Raw genomic sequence first — 22751 nt, 5'->3', positions numbered from 1 at the left:
AAGGCAAACGCCCTACCCACTTTGCTACTGCTTCAACCCAATAAGTATCTTAAATCACATAAATACTCGAATACAAATATCTTAAATACTGAGTCTGAGGTAAAGGATCTGAAGCTACTGTCTACTGAAAGCAAAGCATTTACTGGGCAGAAAAGCAAACATTATCAACACAAGTCAGGTGCATCACAGATGTGACATGGATTAAGAAAATCTGATGTAGGGCCCAGAGATAGCTCAGGGCTAGAGCACGGGGCTAGAACATGCAAGTTCTGAATTTAAACTAGCATCAACTGTGCCCAAACCCCCAGCAGAGCTGGAGTGGCCAGATGGCTCCCACATTGCAGGGTCTGAGCACCCAGTATCATCAGAATTAGCCCTGGGCCCCTCTCCTCACAGAACCACTGGGGGCGGGGATAGCCCTAGTTAGGAAAGAAAGAAAGAAAATTCAATGTAGTCATGAAAATAAAATTATCAGTATTTAAAATATTTATAACTATCTTCATCTCCCAAGGCATGTACTCTAATGTTTATGAATCAATGAATGACTGAATGAATGAAAAAATAGATGAAATAGATAAACAGAGGGAATAAATAAATGGATGGATATTTTAAAAGACTGGCAATTGAAAAGTGTATTTGTCCTTGGTTCCATTTCCTTTTGTCACTGGGTAAGCCATTATATTATGTCCTTGTCCTTGCTTACCTGTGCAAATGGAAGGTGCTAGAATATATAAAGATTTAAGAACCATGATCACATTCCATATAATGAGTGTCATGGTTGACAAAATGACACCCTCTCTTGAAATGTCCACGCCAAAATCCCTAGAAATGATGACTATTGAGTGCTTAAGGGGACTCTAAAGACGTCGTTAGGGACTGGAACGATAGTACAGAGGGTAGGCTGTTTGCCTTGCACGTGGCCAACCCAAGTTCCATCCCTGGCATTCCATGTGGTTCCCTGCCACCCCCAGCACTTCCAGGAGTAATTTCCTGAGTGCAGAGCCAGGAGTAAACCTTAGCACCTCTGGGTGTGACCCAAAGGGCAAAAAAAAAAAAAAAAGGATGTAGTTAAAGCTTCAGAGCTTGATGTGGGTAAATTAGCTTGGATCAAACAGATGCAATCACGTGAATCTTTACTTTTATTTATTTATTTATTTTTGCTTTTTTGGTCACACCTGGCTATGAACAGGGGTTACTCTTGGCTCTGCACTCAGGAATTATCCCTGGTGGTGCTCAGGGGACTATATGGGATGCAAGGAATTGAACCTGGGTCGACCACGTGCAAGGCAAATGCCCTACCCGCTGTGCTATTGCTTCAGCACTCACGTGAACCTTTAAAAGCAGAGTCATTGTCTCCAACTAGAAGAAGAGAAAGACAGGGAAGTGAGGCTGAGAAGAGGGAGGGAGATTAATCTGAGCACTGTAGCACTGCCTCCCGTTGTTCATCGATTTGCTCAAGCAGGCACCAGTAACGTCTCCATTGTGAGATTTGTTGTTACTGTTTCTGGCATATCGAATATGCCACAGGGAGCTTGCCAGGCTCTACCATGTAGACAGCATACTTTCGATAGCTTGCCGGGCTCTCTGAGAGGAACAGAGGAATCAAACCCGGGTTGGCAGCATTCAAGGCAAACACCCTACCCGCTGTGCTATTCACCTGAGCATTCTAGATAATCCCATTAAAGGGACAGGAGAAGGGAGTACAGTGCTACCAGCAGGTCAATCTGTACCTGCAGAGTGAGTGCATCAGCAGCCTGTTGGTGCTTTTAGGCTCTCTGATACCGCAAAATTGCCTCTGTGCCATTGACTGGACCTCAACAACTTGGGACCATTTATTTTTACCAAGAAAATAAATGGCCAAAAGTTAGGTATGTGAGAGCCATTCCCACAAACCACCTCCAGCTCAGTTATACAAGCTCATTTATTGGTCTGATTTCAGAGACCCATAAGTGAATCTTGAAAGAGATCAAAAACTGCATTTAATCTCAGACCTGCGCATGGCTGAACAGACGGGGGTGGGGGCAAGACTCAAGCAGAGACCCTGGCAGCCGTTTGGTTCCACGATCCAAAATCGCGGCCATACCCTTGGCCTGACTCCACCATCTCAGGACGGACCTCACAGAGACATCATCTGCTGAAAATTCTGGTGTGAGGGTCTGAAACCTCCAGGCTTTCTCGGGGGTCTGGATGGGCTACTTCCCCCCCACCTCCCTGTACTTCCAGAAGCATTGTCAGTCACATCCCCCAAAGCTGCCACCCACTTAAAAAGCTACTCCAGTCTTATCATCCTTATAAAAATGTCCTGAACAAACACCATGATCTCTTAGTACCTGTATTGCAAACCATAATGCACAAAAGGAAAGGGAGAGAGAGAGAAAGAGAGAGAGAGAGAGAGAGAGAGAGAGAGAGAGAGAGCAAGAAAGAAAGTGCCTCCCATAGAGGGAGGCTGGGGGTGGGGTGTTGGGGGATGGTAGGAGGGAAACAGGGGACATTGGTGGTGGGAGATTTACATTGGTGGAGGGATGGGTGCTGGATCATTGTATGTCTGAAACCCAATTATGAACAGCTTTTGATGGTCTAGCCAACGAATACTCAGTTAAAAAAATTTTTAAATAAAAAGTAATGTGGAGTTAGTTCATGCCCACTTCAATCAGCTTAATAAATGGTTGAATAAATGGCAGTACTCCCGTAGTACTCCCGTTGTTCATCAATTTTACTCAAGCAGGCACCAGTAACGTCTCCATTGTGAGACTTGTTACTGTTTTTGGCATATCGAATACATCATGGATAGCTTGCCACGCTCTACCGTGTAGGCAGGATACTCTCAGTAGCTTACTGGGCTCTCCGAGAGGGGCGGAGGAATCAAACCCGGGTTGGCTGCATGCAAGGCAAAAGCCCTACCTCCTGTGCTATCGCTCCAGGCAGTACTCCTACATTTAATAATTTAAAAATGGGAGGGAGGGTGGGGACAGGAGATCGGCTCCTTGAAGCCAAAGGTAGCCATATGCCAATAGTCAGTGAGGACACTGGGACTTCAGTTCTTCAGTGACAAGGAACTAGATTCTACCAGCAATCTGAAAGCCACTAGATAAGCTTCTTTACAGAATCTCCTGATAATAAAAGCACAGTCGGCCACCTCCTTATGAAATAGAGCAATTACCCTTGCCAACCTGAACTTCTGACCTATAGGGCTGTGAAGACACTTTTGTTACTTTAGTTCACTAAATGTATTCTAATTTGTTATGGCAGCAATAGAAAACCAGTTGACTCCCCATTGTTCAGTTTAATAACTATCTGTTGAACCCATGCCATGGCAAGTGTTTGTGTTAGAAAACGGGGGACAGGTTATCAAACTGCTCACAAGCACAGGCTGACTGGCAACCATTTGCACAAAGCACCAGAAGAGCACAGACAAGAGGTGCCCAACTGGTGACACTCCCTCACAGACATTCTTCTTTACTTCCAGTGCTGAGCAGGGAACCCAGTGTCTGCAGAAGCACTCTTCCTCTTCCTCTGAGTTTTCACTTACCATTTCTCTAGTCCCTTTTCCTCTATGTGCCCTTTCCCAAGGAACGGAATCATCAACCTTTTGAAGTGAGAAACTGCAAGGCACCTTAAGCTCCAGTGACCCCCTCAAGACCTTTAGGTCATCCTAATAACATTTCTCCTGAAATCATATTTTTGCCTTTCTCTTTCCTTCACCCCCACTCCCTTCTTCTATCCTTGAGAACTCTTTCAGGCTCTTGCCACATCTTACCTAGATTACTATAATTATTCCAAACCAGTTTTATTACCAGAAGTTTATTTCTAAGGGTTAAAGTCGATCATGTTGTACATTAGTCCAAAATCCTTCCAAATCTTCCTGGACTACAAGTCTAATCTTTTGGCTACTGTGAGCAACCCATCAAAGTCCACTAAAGCAGAGTCTGCCTCTTCTCAGCTTCTAATCACAGTTACCAACAAAGGATCTGGCTTATAGTTGATTGTTGAAATATATTCCTTGAATGCACAAAATCAACCCCACCTGATTCTCCAAGCCTCATGTCTTCCACTATATTTCTGGTGCTCTCTTCTGTATAGTCCAGTATTTCTCTATGACTAAAAAGACCTGTCTCCTGGCTAATAAGTAAATCTAGTTTTTATAAGATTTCACCCTCCTCTAATAAGACTTTTTATAGTTCAACCACGCAGACAAACAGTCAAGTCTTCTGAGCTCCTGATAAAAAGCTGTTTCTCTTCTACCAAAACTTCTACAGGAAACTCTCTTACAAAGGTGGCTTGTGGTGCTGATGTACAAACAGCTGATTGTCAGGCTAAGGTTGGTCTAGAAATCGAGCACATATAGTCACATTTTGGCAATGTCATACTGCTGTGACATTTCAGTATGTGATACCTGTTGAACAAGATTTAGGTATTGACCAGTTGGGTGTTGTTGAATCAGGGTGGTGAGTCACAAGTGGTACAAACTTCATTTTAATTAGATGAAATAGGACCACCTGTTGGTCCAAGAGAGCGTGAAAACAAGCCAAACAACTCAACTGGTCCATCAGGCCAGACATCCACTGCTCTAACAGACTCAACTAGGTGCATCTTCTACCTTGCAGCTTTTTTTGCTGCCTGAGACAATACAGTTGTCTAGTAAATATCAGAGGACAATTTTTCAAGTTCTGAACAAAAGCCAGGAGGATATTAAAAGAGATAAGGAGCTTGCCCTGCACACGCTGACCCAGTTTGATCCCTGACACTGCATATATGAGCCTCCAAACATGGTCAGGAGTGGCCCCTGAGCACTGCAGGGTGTGCCCCCACAATAAGTTAAAGAAATAAATACATAAATAAATAAATAAATAAGTTAAAGAAATACATTTTGGGAATGATGAAAGCTTTTCTAAAACACATGCGATCTGACTTACCTGACTGGACTGGTACAAAGTAAGAACTCTGGAGTCACAGGATGGACAAATGCATGAGCAGGTGTACAGGCGAGGAACAGTAATGTACATGTGAGGAACTGGTAATGGCAAAGGGAAAATTTCAAAAGGCCCTACTTAGGATAGAATAAACAAGTGCAAAGAAAGAAAGAAAAACTCTGGCCCTTTCAAATACCAGCTCAACATCCACAAATAGTACAAATAACTCGAGATTAAAACAAAGAGCGCCCTGTATACGTGAATATAGTAAGCTTTCACAAAGGTCTTTGTAGATAAACAAACACATTTTCATGCTATCCAGCTGTCCATGAGCTGTTTATATAATTTCTATGTATTTTTTTCCTCCTGCTGGGAGAGGAGAGTCAAGAGATAAATTTAAATCGCCCGGACTTCATTTACCACTATGACTATTTGATCTTAATAATTTCTAAATCTCAAATGCCCCATTGTACAGGAAGTGACTACTTTGGTTTAAAAAAAAAGCTTCATACAAAGGAGAATGCAATTTGTCACTTGAATGTACAATTATTTACAAGGAAAAGAAATGAAAGAAATTTTTAATCTCTCAACCAGAACATTGCCCTAAACCTGTTTCTCCAAGGTCAATTTTCTGTTTCTTCTTTGGGCCATACCCAGCAGTGCTCAGGGCTATTCCTGGCTCTCTGCTCAGGGGTCTCTTCAGGTGGTGCTCAGAAAACCACGACGTGCTGGGAATCAAAACTGGGCTTCCAGGGTGCAAAGCAAACTACGTTTATCCTTTGAGCTTTCTCCCTAGCCCAGCTCCAAGATCAATTTTGCCATCACAACCTGCTCAAGTTTCCAGGCTTCAAATCTTGACCTCCTTCATCCAGACTCTTTTTCTCTCTTAGCCTTCTAATTCCCATCTATCCAGCCAAGTATCCATTTATTCATCTATCCATGGAGGCTCTGTGATGAGCCAAGAGTCACAATCCCCTATTTCACAGCCTAGTTTCCACTGACAATATCTCATCCCCCAGCTCGCAGCAACTTCTATCACACCTTCTCTTTCCAGGCCTGGCCATAGCCTGCACTGGATTTCAGGCCTGTGGCAATTCCTCACCCCGGGTATCATCAAGCCTATTCTCGTCCCAACCCTCCTGCTCCTGCTTGCTGATATCTTCCCAATTTACTGTTGTCATATATTCATAATGACTATAGCAGGAATTCACTGTTCAGAATTTTACTTCATTTTTGAAACTTTGGAGTTAAGTATAAAATCTGGAAAGAATTTGTTATAGAGTATTTGGAATATATACATGTGACATTATTTTAATAGCCCTCCCTTGATCTCCCAAAACCACAAATCTCACATCCATGATATTACAAAATCTCAGGTCAGAATAGAAGATACTTATAAGTATGTAGCATATACAAATTTTAAACCTTGGTTTGTTTTTAGTTTAGTCAATTACATTGGAGGCACTGGTAGAGTTAGAGTGGGTCAATCTGCCAGCAGAGGGAACAGTTGAATGACTCATGTGAGATACTAACAGGAAGAAAATTTGTCCGTCAAAGTCCAAATTCCTGGTACCTCAGATGAGTATTTGCACATAGATCTTAAACACTCGTTAAATGAAGTTTTAAGTACTGCCTAAACCAAAATGATTGGTCACTATAAAAGTATCACACTGTCACCATATCACTGTCATCCTGTCGTTCATCAATTTCCTCAAGCAGGCATCAGTAACATCTCCATTTGTCCTACTTAATTCCAAAGTTCGTTGAATTTGTTTTCTTTTGAGTTATTCCATTTATCACCTGTACACTTAGGTGCCCTCTCAGAGAACTCGGCAAGCTACTGAGAGTATCCCACCCACACGGCAGCCTGGCAAGCTCCCCGTGGCATATTTGATATGCCAAAAACAGTAACAACAGTAACAACAAGTCTCACAATGGAAACGTTACTGGTGCCTGCAAGCAAATCGATGAACAACGGGAGGACAATGCTACAGTGCTACGGTGCTTCATTTTTGAAAATATCATGTACCTTCAAGAACAGTGATAGTACAAAAGGGAGGACATGTGTCTTGCACACAGTCAATCTGGGTTGATCCCCAGCATCCCATCCTGTCTGCTGAGCACTACTAGGAGTAATCGCTGGGGGCAGAGCCAGAAGTAAGCATTGAGCACTGCCAGGTGTGACCCCAAACCAAAACAAAACAGGACACAAAAATTATTTCCACTACTGAAATCGAGAATCAATGGACTTTCTCATCTTTATTTAACAGCGTATATGGCTCCTATTGTCTCACTGTGATTCTGTGTCAGGGAAATTATTTATAGCTTTCGGAAATGTTGAAGTGTACCACAGCATGGCACCACTCAAACTGCTGGCCTCTGCCCACCCTGCTCCCTCTTCCCTTCAGAAGATGCAGAGGAGAGTTTTAAAAAGTAATTTAGTATCAGTGGATATTGTATTTTTTTTTATTTTTATTTTTTTTTGGATATTGTATTTTAAATGAAACACTAAAAATAAAATGATAACACAGCTATTTAAAAAATTCAAATTGAGGCTTTTAGTATTTTTTAAGAAAGAAAAATAATAAAGGCCCTTTGTCCATGTTCAACATTCTCTCCCCAGTCTTCCCCTCAGGGAATCTGTATTCGTTGTAGGTGTCCACTGGTTTGTTTTTATTTTGTTCTTGATAAACATGGATTTTGATCCTGATAAGCATTTTTTATTGATAAAGAAGGGTGAAATCATCCTTTTTCTTCTAACTTATTGTCGGATTGCTCAATAAGATATTAATATTTGGGGCCAGAGCAATAGAACAGTAGGTAGGGCACTTGCCTTGCACACAACCAATCCCGGTTCAATTCCCAGCATCCCATATGGTTCTCTGAGCACTGCCAGGAATAATTCCTGAGTGCAGAGCCAGGAGTAATCCCGGAGCCACACATACACACATAACATACATATATACATATACATGCATATATATATATATAAATGTTTATCCCCCCCAAAAAAGCAATACTAAGTAAATTTATTGTTTTTAATCTTTCCTTCTGACTTTATAAGATTCATTCAGGTGACTGAATATCATCTTCTTTTCCAAAAAAATCTCTACACTATTATCCACTTAGTCATAATTCAATTTGTGTATTATTTTCAGGTTCATTAGATCTTTGATGTCATTAATAGGTTATTTTAAAATTTTTAGACACAGTGATGATATTGTGGTAATTTTTAAAGTCTATCTTTCAGAGATATACTGAAATATTTATAGATGAAATGAGATTAACTATGGTCCTGAGTCACATGTACATCTGGTTCTCCATACTATTCTCTTTTTTATAAATGTTTGGAAATTTCCATAGTATGAGATTTCTCTATAAAAATATTTCCATATTGAAAATATTTATAACATTTTAAATATATGCATATATGTGTATGCATATATATATATATAAACATTTACCTTAAAATCCTTCTTGATCTCCAACTAAAAATTTTCTAAATTGGGGGCTGGAGCAATAGCCCAGTGGGTAGGGTGTTTGCCTTGCATGTGGCCGACCTGGGTTCTATTTCCAGCATCCCATATGGTCCCCTGAGCACCACCAGGAGTAATTCCTGAGTGCATGAGCCAGGAGTAACCCCTGTGTATGGCCGGGTGTGACCCAAAAAGAAAAAAATAAAAAACAAAAAAAATTTTCTAAAATTGTTCCCCAAGAAAAATTTTAATACCTTTTCCAAAAATGCCTATAAGGGGCAGAATGATAGTATAGCACATAGGGTCCTTGCCTTGCACACTGCTAAAACAGGTTCACTCACCAGCATCCCATATGATCCTCCAAGCCCCACCAGGAGTCATCCCCGAGTCCTGAGCCAGGAGTAAGTCCTGAGTACTGCTGGGTGTGACCCCAAAACCAAAACCAATAAAAAATTAAAAGTGCCTATGAGAGGATATAAAATATTGTAAACAGTAATTTCTGGTTGGAAGCATTTTAGATGATATTGCTTTAAATTTCTGTTTCATTTTTTATTTTTCAAATTTTCCATACTTCTAAATCAGCATGAGTTAAAAATATTCTGATTTTCCTATTTACACAGAAATATAATGTTTCATGCAGAAAAAATCTAAATAATAAATCTCCATGCCTTGTTGTATTAACTTGAAAAATATTAATAAAAAAGGTAAAGTCACAAAACAACCTGAAGTAGGATTAAAAACGGTAAGCTTTGAACTTTACTAGGAAAATGCCTGCTAGAATAGGTCATTCTGGAAGGACTGAAAGATTAGTAAAATTTGGCTCTCATTTTGGCAAGACAGTCTTGTTACCTACTGCTGCTCATAATGGGCCCTGTAAGAGCCAATGTTCCAGAGGAACAGAGGTCCCCAAGGAAACAGGCATTTGTGGGAATACGATACTTATACAATTCTCATTTTAAGCTTTGCTTGGGTGGTGGGGCCAGGGGTTCATTTCTGGATACTATGTAGATAATATGTAGCTCTATGTTTGTTTTCTTTTGTTTTTCTTTTAGATGGATGGGAAGTGGGTGAAAAAATTGGGTGCTTTTATTCTTTCATCCCAATACCATTCTCTCTTTTTTTCCTCCCCCTTTTCTTTCCTGTCTTTATGAGTGGGATGAATGAGCAGTTTATAGTGACAGAGCTGGGGACCAAACCCAGGGCCTCACATGAGTAACGCAAGTGATCTACCACTAAGCCACTTGCCCGGCTATCATCCTCTTTCCCTTCTCCTTTCTCACATGATTTTGGGGTGGACACCATTATCACTTGTCGGTGACACTGAGACTCAGTATCAGAAACTTCAAGGTTCTTGGGGAAGCCATCAAGGTCTCCCACTGATTAATTCATAGCCTCAACTATGTAACCTTATGACACTAAGGCAACAGCAAGAACTCTGTCCTCATAGAGCTTACATGCTTGTAGGAGGTGGCAAGGAAATAAAGACACACACACACACACACACACACACACACACACACACACAAATAGTGGCCAGCATTAAGAAGAAAATAAAACATGGCATGGTGAAGTCAGAGAGTCAGCAGGGGCAGAAGGCTACAATAGCAGAAGAGTCATCAGAACATTATTTGAGATCTGATCCCAGTGAGTGGTCATAGAGGTACCAACAGCAAGGACAAAAGCCTGGAGGCAGGAATGAATGCATTTGTGTCAGAGGACTGGAAAGCAGAATACAAGGAAGAGAGTGATTCTGAGGGGTTGAGGAAAGTGGGTCTCTTTGGTCTTGAGCCCTCAATTAAAATGCTGGGGTTGGTAAGATGCTTAACTTATATGCAGTCAATCGGGGTTTAATCCCTGACACACCAGGAGTGATACTTGAGTACAAAGCCAGGACTAAACCCTGAGCACAGCTGGGTGTGGCCCTGAAACCAATAAGTAAATAAATTAAATAAATAAAACACTAAGGTTTTATTCTGGGAGCCCTGAGAGGCTTGCTGGTAGTGGTAGTACAACTACACCATTTCTGTAATTCTGGCAAGACATACATACAAATGAAATTTAACATCAGCCATCTTTGGAGTACTTTTCAGTGGTAATAAGTACACTGCCATCCGCTCTCTCGAGAACTCTTTACATCTTGCAAAACGAAACTCTTGTGAGAGGGTTTTATATGAAGCAGGGGCATGATTGGACTTAACGTTTTTAAAAATTCATTTGCTTGCACAGTACAACATTGAGTGTAAGGAGACAGTAGGATTGAAAATGTTTATCTAAGTAGATGGATTCGTGATACAATTTATGCACATAACTGACACAACAGCTGCTAATTTGTTTCTGCTTGAGGGTTTGTGTATAGGTCATACCTCTGTGGTACTCAGGGAAAAGTTCTGGCTTGTGCTTGGGAGTGATCCCCAGCAGCACTCTGGGAACAGGGGATCAGACCAGAGCCTCTTGCATACAAAACATGAGTCCACTGAGTCATTTTTGCATCCAGCCAGATAGCTGCTGATTTTTATGTGGGCATGAAATACAGAGAGAAATGAAAAAATTAGGTGAATTCTTGATTTTCAGATCTCCATTATAGAGCACATTAAATATATAGCAAATTGGCAAGCTTCCTTAGATAAATGAGTTAATTAAGTTCATTAGATAAATGATAAAACACTAAAAAGGATTTGTCCTTTCCCAGGTGTTGGGAGCAAAATTTGGAACATGCCTTATGTGGTGCTGGGATCCAATGGAGGGCAGCTGCATGCAAGGCATGCAAGGTGCATGCCTTAACCTCCTTTCTATCTCTCCAGCCCAAAGGTAGAGAGGCCTTTCTTCCCAGAGGATGACAGAAATGAAAACTACAATGCATACAGATGGCTTCCTTTCCTCTGGTCTATCCATACTAATTCTGTCCCAAGACCACATTTGTTCCGGTGGTGGTCTACACAGTTGGTTCACATCACTGTTTTACACCTAATCCCGATGCTAATATTAAATGATGATCCTGCCATCATATGTACACAGTTTTATTTTATATAAAGCATTCCATAATTATTATCTGTGCCTGTCTTATGCCAGCAGCTTTGAAGTTGGGAGGTTATGGCACTATGGACCTCCTTCCCAGAACTGACCTGTTGACACAAGTGTACTGTTTACAAGTTTATGGCCCATCCATAGACAAACCTCAGGTTTCAAAGCTTTAAAATCCCTGCTCCATACAGTGTGAGATGTCACTGTTTATCCTCATGAGAACCTATCAGACTTGCCACAGATACTGGAGCAGACACCTAAAGGGGTGCTAAGGATGGAAGACGCAGGAAGGGGGGATTTGGCAGAGGTAATGACAAGGCTTGGGTTGGATGTTTTGTTTAGCTTTGCTATGCTAATATGTTTTCCTTCCTTCACATTCTCAGTTGTGGTTCAGGGCTAGGCTTTATAACACATGTGCCCTGGGGCATACCATGGTGCTACTCTGAGTTTCGGTTTTCCCTCCTGTAACATGGGAGGTTTTCCTAAATTGCCCCTTCTCTTGCCCATGAAGTCCACAGGAGTAATTAATGCTATTACTTATGGTCAAGAAAGGGGCAATTTAGGATTGTCAAAATTTCAGTAGTAAAGCTATCTTTAGCACTAAGGCTAATGAAGAGAAATAATTATTAAGTTAGTAAAGCACTTCGATTCTAATCAGAATTGCATCTGGTCTGGCATGCAAAGTAGGTCTGTGGACTTGACTTGACCTTGCTGTACCTCAATTTTCTTATGTAAATGAGCAAACTGGACCAAGAAAACTTTTGTTTGTAACCCTTTATTTATTTATTTATTTATGGCTTTTTAGGTAACACCCGGCAATGCACAGGGGTTCCTCCTGGCTCTGCGCTCAGGAATTACCCCTGGCGGTGCTCAGGGGACCATATGGGATGCTGGGAATTGAACCCGGGTCGGCCGCGTGCAAGGCAAACGCCCTCCCCACTGTGTTATTGCTCCAGCCCCTGTTTGTAACCCTTTAATATTTCTTTAAAAACTTATACACAGTCTCAGATCTCAGTCAAGATGTCTCTTCTGTGGCCTTCAGGTGGGAAAAATCTGAGGCATGATCTAGCAGGTATGAGCCCCAGACATGCACAGAAAAGCATCTTCATGAACACACACTCTCCTGGTCACCTGCCTTCCCCGTTTCTGCTGGCACTGCCTAGGGTCAAATTGGAAGGAACGGAGGGGAGGAGGGAAAGTAGGAAGACCAGTATGACAAATCCTGATAACAGGATAAAACTACTAAGTACTAGGTTATAAAATGGCAAAAGTATGGGTATTCGGGGATTGGTGTTCTGACTGAACTGGGCTGATTCCCAGTCCTGTGACTCACTAATCACTGACCTTGGGCAAGCGAAGGAGTTTTCACATGCATCGGCTTTCTCAACAACATCCCTTTCCCGGTAGAGGAAGATTCCGTGAAATACGGCATATGTCAAATTTAGCACAATGACCAAAATACAGCAAGTACTCAACAAGTGTGATTATTATCAAATGTAATTTTATTTTCCTAATTTTATAAGTTTGTTTTTGAACATTAACTTGGAATGTTTCAGGAAATAATTATTATGCTGCTGCAATTTACTTGAGTCTAGAAAAAGTTATACTTTAACCCATTCAACTTGTCACCTTAGTAGCATTAAAAACATTTATCAAGTCTAATAGACTATAGATAATGAGATAGTATGTATCTACTTTATGGTAGTCATTTAAAGGAAGTAGGAACCAGATGCAAGTTCTGTGTATTTTTCCACATTTATTAAATTCAATGTTAAGTGAATGCTAAAAACCTAGTTTTTAAAAAGTAGGAGTTGGGTATGTACCAGTAGCACACAGTACACTAAACAAAATTCATGCATAGTCCAATGTTTCACATTCACAGTGACAGTTTCATTTTGTTTTCATTTTTTATTTTATTTATTTATTTTTGGCAGAGAGTGACTTCTCAAGTGGTGCTGGAGAGGGGGCGGTTACACTCACCAACACTTGACCAACTGGGCTGAGTTCGGTGCTAAGTCTGAGAATGTGCCAGGTCCACCAGGGCCACCCCCACCGTGTTGCTCAGGGGACCTCTAGGGACACACTCAATGATGCTCAATAGTCACTTTGCTTTCCTTAATTCAGGCGCACTGAATAACCACAGAGGCAAAACTTCTGACCATTGACAATTCTATAGCAAAAGCTACGATAATCGATAATCAGACCACAACAGCAGCAATCCTGACCAATTACTTCTTAAAGAATGATTCTAGTGGGTCCCAGAGAAATAGCATGGTGGCTCTGACATAAAAGCATATGACTGTGAGTTTTGATTCCGGGTGCCCACATGCACGGCTCTCACCTGGAAGCTCTGCTGTGTTTGTGTTGTCTCTGTTGACCCCAGACAACAACACAAACGCTCTCTGACTGCAGTGCAGCCAGGTGTGTGTAAGCACCACAGAAAGAGGTGCAAACCCCAGCTACTAAACCACCACAAAAACAAAGTGTGAGCCCCACAGTCAGGATGTGTGGGCCTACTGGGCACCACAACCATAACTGTGTGCCTCAACTACGTGTGTCACCCTAGCAAGTCTGGCTACAAGCACCCCAACCAAAAGCGTGCACAACGCCAAGTGTCTGAGCACTATAACCTGATGTATGACTCCTGCAAGCTGATGTTCAGAATGTCACAGAATAGAAATACGCGAACTGAGGCTTCGAAGCTAGCTGAAATATTTGGAGCATGCATTTTACATGTGGCAGGCCCCAGGTTCAATCCCTGGCACTATAGTTCCCACAGCAGAAGCCTCTAGCTCTGGATCAGTGTTCCCCGACACCATCAGTGTGACCCTCCAAACCAAAAACAACCCCTCCAAATGTGCAAGCAATACAAAGAGGCATGGGTGATTCCCGGTCACTGCAACATTAACAACTACAGAGCGAAGAGGGTAGGGGAAGAATTTCTTTAAATGTTAACAGTGTATGGGGGCTGGAGTGATAGCACAGCAGGTGGGGCGTCTGCCTTGCACGCGGCCAACCCAGGTTCGATTCCCAGCATCCCATATGATCCCCTGAGCACCGCCAGGAGTAATTCCTGAGTGCAGAGAGAGGAGCAACCCCTGAGCATTGCCAGGCGTGACCCAAAAAGCAAAAAAATGTTAACAGTGAAGAATATATACATTATGTACAGGGGCCATGGAGACTGTGCAGGGTGACGTACATGCACCTGACCCAGGTTTGGTCATACACACCACACGGACTCCTGATTGAGCACTGCCAGGTGTGGACCTGGAGGTCACTGAGAACCACCAAGCATGTCCCTAGAAGTGCCCAGCATGGGAGGGCTCTGGTTAACTCCACCAATTAACTTTGTTTCCCAAGTTCACTCTGAGTAGCTTCCAGGACCTAGGAGAAGCACTTTGGAGCCTCCCTCAAAAAAAAAAATTATAGACATACCATAAGAATTTACCTTCTGTTATATAAAAGTCCCCAATGTTTCCACACTATTCCTTAAGGAATAATTCTTCCCCAGTATTTTTCTTATGTAAACAATATGCAGAATTTATTTCTATAATTTCCCTGTTATTTATTTATTTTTGGGTGGGGGGCAGGGGTTGGCCCACACCTGGCAGTGCTCAGGGGCTATTCCTGGCTCTGCACTTAGAAGTCACTCCTGGCAGTACTTGGGAAACCATATGCTATGTTAGGGGTCAAACCAGGGTCATCTGCATGCATAGCAACAGAGCTACCCCTGTACTATCTGTCTGCCCCTCTTCTAGCAGGAAATTGAAATATGAGGTCAGTCTCTGTTTGGTTATTTGCTTCTGAGACATAAATCCTTGTGGTTCATAGTATGTAACACAGTGCTATCTCCCTATAGGCAAGGAAAAGACAGTGAAGAAGGACCATGAAAATGCAAACAAACCCTGAGACCTGATCAACAGACTAGGAAATGAGGGGTCTGGGGAACAAAGGGGTGGGGACAAGGATAATGGGGGGAGGTTCTTGAAACATTGGTGGAGGTACTGGAGTAGTAGCTCTGCAACTGGAAGGCGACTTTACTAGTGCTGTAAACTATGATACCCAAATAAAAATGTATTTAAATAAACTGGCACGCAACATAAAGGCTACTGTTTCCCTAGGGACTAATTAAAACTTATTTAAAACATAAAACTGAGTTTTGTAAGCCATGGTGCCTAAAATAATATTTAAAACATATATGTAACATCTTATATATTTAAAAAAATGATTGATAATAAAACACTCAAAGCAGTCTACAATGTTACATGTGGGAAAACAAGAAAGAGAAGGGGAGTGGGTTTAGGAGCCTCCAGATAGATTCAGGATAAAATCACCCTATATTTAAGTATTGAAGCACATGCCGTATGCAGCAAGTGGAGGTTCAGTCCCAGCACTGCTTGGCTCTGGAGCAGCATCAGAGCACAGTGAGCCCAGTCCAAGTGTGACCCCAAGCAAGAGCAAACCAACAACGCTGCCCACATGTTCTCCCAGCACTTCAACCGTACCACCTCTCACATGTCTGCACCCACTTGCATGCATACGGCACAGGCCTTGATGACTTCAGAGGACTCTGGAGAAAACGCACGTAAAGGGACTCAGTGAAGCCACTACTGCACTGTCACTGTTGTTCATCGATTTTTGCCCGAGCGGGCACCAGTAACGTCTCAATTGTGAGACTTGTTACTGCTTTTGGCATATCAAATACGCCCTGGGAGCTTACCAGCCTCTGCTGTGCAGGTGGGATATTCTCGGTAGCTTGCTGGGCTCTCCGAGACGGGCGGAAGAATCGAACCCGGATCGGATCGGCCACGTGCAAGGCAAACACTCTATGGGCTATGCTATCGCTCCAGCCCAGCTACTACTGATAGGTTAAGAAATGCTAAATGATTGTCAACAGAAGACTCAGGACCTCAGTGCAGGCTTGGGTTTTCCAGAAACACAGGGCACAGAGGATGGCCAGGAAGTTTATTGTTCATTGCTAAATTCTTATGTAAACTGAGTTTAATCTAGGTGTCTAATGTAAACAAGGCAGCTGCCCTTTCCAGAACAGAGAGAGGAGAGACAAGAAAGATGGGAGAGACATGAGACAGAGCACCCAACATGGGCAGGAAGGTCTGAAAGTAAAGCTACAGGCGCCAGAGACGTAAATATCAATCCTAACAGTCTACACCTGTCACCCCCAAAGGTTTCCACCAACTCCCTATTGACTTTATGATAAAATTTAAAAGACTGGTCAAACTGGACTCTCAGTACCAGGTGCCCCAACTTACCTAGAAAGCTGCTCTCACACTCCCACCTCTCTCTATACTCACTTTACAGTGTTTTCAATTCTCTTCCTGCACCTCTATTCTCTCTACCTGATGTTGGTCTCCTCACCACCCCATCATTCTCCCGCCCTAACTCCTACCCTTCTTTCCTCTCAGGTTGAATCCCCAGCTCTGCAGAAATGACCTCTGAGCACAAAGTCAGGAGGAATAAGCTTCCTGGGTACAGGCACTGTAGCTCCCAAAACAAAAACACATTTCGCCCCCAAAAGTCTTCCACCCTCAACAGATCCATCTACCTGTGCTATCTTCACACAGGCTGCATCATATTTTGCAGTTATCAAACAACTACTTAGTTGTAAGCCTGAAGATTTAATGTCCTAAATTATGCAAATTCTCTTTGTGGAAGCCAAACATTTGCAAAAGAAGACAACCAACAAGAGAAAATGACATTTGACAAGTGATAAATGAGTGCTCCAGGGTGGGAAAAGGGGAGACAGTTGAAGATGGGGAGAGAGACCAGACACCGGGCTGAAGGTGAACAGAAGAAATTGCAGGATGGGGTGAGAGGGGACATGAAACAGGGTTGCTGAGCGGGACAGCCTGGTGACTAGGTGGTGGGGCCCCCAACAGCAATGAGGTCAGTTAGAAATGCATTGGGGTCGAGTCCAAATGCAATGCGACAGCATCATATATTAAATGAGATGCTTTGCTACGACTGAATGAGACAGTGACTAGAAAACACTAGATAAGCAAAGGATGGTAGAAGGAGGGAGGGAGAGAGGGAGGGAGGGAGGGATAGGGAAGGAAGGAAGGAAGGAGGGAGGGAGGGAGGGAAGGAGGGAGGGAGGAAGGAGGGAGGAAGGAAGGAGGGAGGTAGAGAGGGAAGGAGGAAGAGGGAGGGAGGGAGGGAGGGAGGGAGGAAGGAAGGAAGGAAGGAAGGAAGGAAGGAAGGAAGGAAGGAAGGAGGGAAGGAGGGAGGGAAGGAGGGAGGGAGGAAGGAGGGAGGAAGGAAGGAGGGAGGTAGAGAGGGAAAGAGGAAGAGGGAGGGAGGGAGGGAGGGAGGGAGGGAGGAAGGAAGGAAGGAAGGAAGGAAGGAAGGAAGGAAGGAACGAAGGAAGGACAAATCTTTAACAAAACCAAAAGCTGGGGCAATGCCACACAAGAAAGGTAAGGAGCTGGGAATGAGAGACCGGCAAAGTTTGACCCTGCACAGATGCTTCAGGCATCTATGGAGGAAGAGGAGGGCGCGGGGTGCTCAGTGGGCAATGCATTGCTTCTGGGCAGAGAACCTGGGGCTACCTTAGGGGTGCGCGACCTCGGACCAGTCCCATGCCTTGGTTTCCCCCATCAGTGAGATTGACAAAACTTTTATCTTCTACCCATCTGCGAGCATTAAAAGTTTCAGGCAGAGAAGGGAGCACCAAATAAAGGGTGTTGGGAGGTTCCTCTCAGGATGGGAAGTGCGTGATGAGAGTAGACTATAGACTGAACAAGATTGCCACTCAATGTCTCTTTTGCAAACCACAGCATTCAAAAGGAGAGAGATAACAAAAGGGAGTGCCCTGCCACAGAGGTAGGGTGGGATGGGGGTTGGGGGGTGGGAGGGATACTGGGACTGGTGGTGGTGGAGGATGGGCACTGGTGGAGGGATGGGTATTCGATCATTGTATAACTGAAACCCAAGCACAAAAATTTGTAAGTCTACAACTGTACCTCATGGTGTCTCGCTAATAAAAATTAGAAAAATAAAGTTTCAGGCAGGTCCTGAAACTCGACAGACTCTGCCACTGGTGGGGAGATTCCGGTCGCCGGCGACCTTGAGGAATCTCCCGTTTCTCGCCGGGAGCAGGAGCAGAAGGTCTCTAGGGAAGGGAATTCCGAAGCAAGCGGCTGGGAGAGAGAAAGTGGAGCGGGCGCCGCGCCCCGAGGCCTCTTCCGACTGAGAACCGGAGGCGTGAGCGCCAGAGCACCCGAGAGCAGAAGAGTCTCGGCTGAAGGGGAGGGGGGACGTCCCGGGCAGTGGGCGCTTTCCGGCACGAGCTAGGCTGGCCCCGGCTACCGTCCGGTGGGACCTGCAGTTCCCAACAGGGGCTCTTGGAAGACCCACCCCGGCTTGGGTCCCCCGCGGGGTCGCAAAGCCCCCTTCCTCCGCAGCTCAGCCGGCGCTGCAGGGCGGCGCAGCGAGACCCCTTTCCTCCCGCACGGTGCACCCACGGGCCTTCCCCTCTCCCACCTCCTGCACAACCTGTTCGACGACTCTGCTCATCACTCGGCCGAGAGGCAGCGCCGGGTGGCAGAGCGGCACCCGGAGTTCATTCGGGGCTGCAGGAAACCCGGGCAGGGGCGCGGGGGGCAGGATGGGAGGACCCCGAGGCAGGGGCGCGGGGGGCAGGATGGGAGGACCCCGAAAGCCAGGGGCGGGCTGGCCGGAATCGCGCGGGAAGGCGCCCTCGGCGGCCAAGGTCGAGCAGGTCCCAGTCCCCGCCGGCCGCACCGCGGGGTCCGCTCGGGGGTTGGGGGGCTGCCCCGACCCCCTTGGGACGCCGGGATCTCCAGGCGGCGCCCAGAGTAGCCGCCGCCGCCGCAGGCCGAGGGGCTCTTGGAAGTTCCCCAGCGTTTCCCCGGAACCCCAGGGGCGCCGGGTCGGGCTCCGGATGCCCGTCCCGAGCTCCTGCCAGCCGAGCTGCGCCCAACGCCGCTGCCCACCCGCCCGCCCGTCCGGTGCGCGCCCGGGGAAAGTTTGCAACGGGGGCCGCGAGCCCCGAACTCACCGCGCGGGCAGCGGCTCCGGAGCGCCCGGCTGCGCACAGCGGCCCCTGCTGCCCTCGCTGCCCCGGCCGCCGGCCAGTGCGGGAGGGAGGCGGCCGCGGGGTGGCACCTGCCGCCGCCCCCACCCCGGCGCGTGACGCCACGCGGCGCCGCCCCCGGCCGCCAGGTACCCGCGAGGGGCCGGAGGAGGAGCCGGGAGCGGCCGCCCGCGCCCCACCCCGCCGCGCCCGCGCCCCCGCGCCCGGCGCTCCCCATCACCCGTGCCCGGCCGAGGCCGCTGCCAGCTGCCCGGGAAGCGGGTGTGCGGCGCCGTCCCGCGCGTCTCCGGCGGGAATCGAGAGATTCGGGAAGGGGGGAAACGGGGAAGACCCTGCCCCCGTCCCCCCCAAAGACTGCCTGGAGGGTGCGTGGGTCTGGGCAGAAATAGAGCCCAGAGGCACTGGGGAGGGAGGGGTGCAGCCCGGAAGCCCGGCTGAGGTCAGCGCCTGCTTATTAAGGAATTCAGATGAAGAACTTCAAATATTGGGCAGAGTCTGGCAAACTCCCTGTGTCGTACCCAATATGCCAAATACCAGTAACAAGGATGGGTCTCATTCTCCTAAAGAGCCTTGAATATAATCTCAGGCTGGGATGAAGGAGACGTTACTAGGGCCTGCCCGAGGCAATCCACGAATGACAGGATGATTTGTGATTGTGATTGTGAAATATTGGGGAAGCCAGGGGTTTAGAACAGACTGGCGCTAGTCAACTTTTTTTTTTTTTCCCTTTTACTAGTTGGAAAAAACTGCCGCAGGAAATCTATCAGAGCAAGGGATTTATTTTTCCTGCTGTGTGGGAAGGGGTGAGGATGGATAGAAGGAGAGCATCGCAAGTCATATCAACCTTAACTTATCTGCTGTCTGATTAGGGTCCTCATAATCTCATAGCCCGGGGACAGGGGAGAGAGAGAGAGAGAGAGAGAGAGAGAGAGAGAGAGAGAGAGAGAGAGAGAGAGAGACAGAGAGAGAGAGAGACAGAGAGAGAGACAGACAGACAGACAGAGACAGAGAGAGAGACAGACAGACAGACAGAGACAGAGACAGAGATACGGAGAGAGACAGACGTCACTTAAGAAGCAGAAATGAAGATTTATTAGGACTGGCTTCCAGAAAAAAAGAAAAATAACCTGAGGATTGTATCCGTGAGCCAAGCTCTTCATTCAGCTTGTGAGATCCTGCTGGGTTTTCTTTTAAGGCCAAGTTTAGGACAGAAGGAAGTTTAACCTCTTACAGGTTTTTGCCTTCCTGGCCTCATCCTACCTCCTGCCAGAGGTTTTGAATGTTTTGTGTAAACCTTTGAGAACCCACATACCAAGTGGGCATCAAAAGGAAAGCCAGCAAGCATGAAAATGAGAAAAAATAATCTCAAGAACCAGTAAAGCTTGAATTTAAGAGAATCTTGGATTCTAAGAAACTAAAAAATCTCCTTCTTATTCAGATAAATTATACTCTCATATTTAAAGGGGAGGTGGGTTTAATAGATTTTGGAAATTCTTTAGGCAATAGATACAACTGTTTGTATTTGCCTTTGAATCAGTCATTGTCTATATCTACTTATGAAATTTCAAATATAAAGGTCACAGAGAGGAATTATTTTGAGTAGTACTATGTTCCAAGCCTTCAACAAACAACAAATCAGAGAAAAAAAATTCTCTGTTCTTGCATGTTTTCAGTTCTTTTTTTTTTTTTCCTCAGTTGCAGCTGACAAGCCACAGATACTGAAACAAAATAAGGAGTGCCTGTTGGGTGACAGGGGTTTGAAGGGAAGGATTGTAAGGGATGGAGAGTGGAGAGTTGCAGTGTTAAAAGAGGTCAAAGAAGATCCCAATGAAAAGCGATACTTGAGCCCAAACTTGAACTTGCCTCTGAATCTATCCAAGAGCATTCCAACTTTTTCCAGCATTCCAGGGAGCAGCAGAAGCTAAAGGCCCCGGGGCATAAACATACCTGAGATGTTCATGCTCGTAAACCAGCAAGAAGCCTGGATTTCGCGCAAAGGGTTGGCTACATACTTTGCCTTTTGAACAACTGCACTGCCAAACAGTGAACCCAAGCACTGAGATGGGAGTCGCCTCTGAGCAACGCCTGGTGTGGCCCCAAATAACTCAAAACAAATAGACAAGCAAAAGACATAAAACAGCAAGGATGCCAGCGTGGTTGAATGGGACAGTGAGTGAGGATTGTCAGGATAAATGAAGTCAAAGGAAGCGTTTGGGGTCGGGGAGGGGGCACTGCAAAAAGTGCAGAAGGTGAGGTGCTGCCTTGCTTGCAACCAACCCAGACTTGTTCTCTGGCACAGCATATGGTCCCAAGAACACCTCCAGGAGTGATACCTGAACACAGAATCAGGAGTAGACCCTGAGCACCACCAGGTGTGTCTCCAAAGCAACAAAAAAATTATATTACTTGTAAATCAAATCCTTATGCTATATATACATCTTAAACTTGTACGGTAATATATGCCAATTACGTAACACTAAAACTAGGCGAAACCGTTTTTCTAAAAATGGAGACTGGAAAGATAGCTCGACAGGCTACATACATACTCTCATGCAGGAGGATCAGGTTTGGTCTTCGGCACCACATATGGTCCCCCGAGCACCTCCAGGAGTGACCCAGAACATTGAACGACAGGTGTGGTCCCAAAACAGGAGAGCAAAGGGAAGGGTTTGGGGGAGAGACGTGACATCATCGACTGAACTTTTTTTGAAGGAGAACTCTGGCAGCTTTTTTTTTGAGAATTAACTGATGAGTAGTTGGAGAAAGGCAGAAATAAATTAATCACTAGGAGGCTCCTACAAAATCCATGTAAGAAACAAAAGTGATGTGAACCAGGTTGGAGTAGTGAAAGGTGGTCGGATCTTTAAAATCTATTCTGAATGGAATCTTGACAGAATTGTCTGAGTTTCTGATGTGGGTGTGAGAGAAGGAAATGGAGTGAAGACAGAATCCAGGGGCTTGTCTTGAACCTTTGGAAGGAGAAAATAGCCATGTAGTAAGAAGAGGCAGATGTGAGGGGCGGAAAGGTGGGAAGGGAGGTAGCGAGGCGTTGTTGGGGGCAACTGAATTCATCTAAGACACTGCCTAGAAATCCCAGTGGACAGAGCAGGTAGGCCAGTGGTTACAGCAGTGGACCAGGAGGGCAGTATATATCTGAGAGTGGTCAGCCTCCTGATAATTTTTTTTTTTGAGTCACACTCAGCGATACACAGGGGTTACTCCTGGCTCTTCACTCAGGAATTACTCCTGGCGGTGCTTGGGGGACCACAT

The 22751-nt window shown here is 45.1% G+C and overlaps 1 protein-coding gene across 1 annotated transcript in view; it reads right to left on the bottom strand.

Annotated features, from left to right (window-relative positions):
• ELOVL7 (ELOVL fatty acid elongase 7) overlaps window positions 1-19516 on the bottom strand; it is an 80706-nt gene extending 61190 nt beyond the window's left edge. Inside the window, exon 1 of the mRNA XM_056112182.1 lies at window positions 19446-19516. The gene's annotated coding sequence lies outside the window, so the exon portion shown is untranslated. The remainder of the gene's footprint in view (window positions 1-19445) is intronic.
• Window positions 19517-22751: the final 3235 nt, after the last annotated feature.

Source organism: Sorex fumeus, unplaced genomic scaffold (assembly GCF_029834395.1).
Source record: "Sorex fumeus unplaced genomic scaffold, SorFum_2.1 ptg000015l, whole genome shotgun sequence".
NCBI classification, from domain to species: Eukaryota; Metazoa; Chordata; class Mammalia; order Eulipotyphla; family Soricidae; genus Sorex; species Sorex fumeus.
The sequence above is the reverse complement of the archived record's forward strand: the minus strand, read 5'-3'. Positions and strand labels throughout refer to the sequence as shown.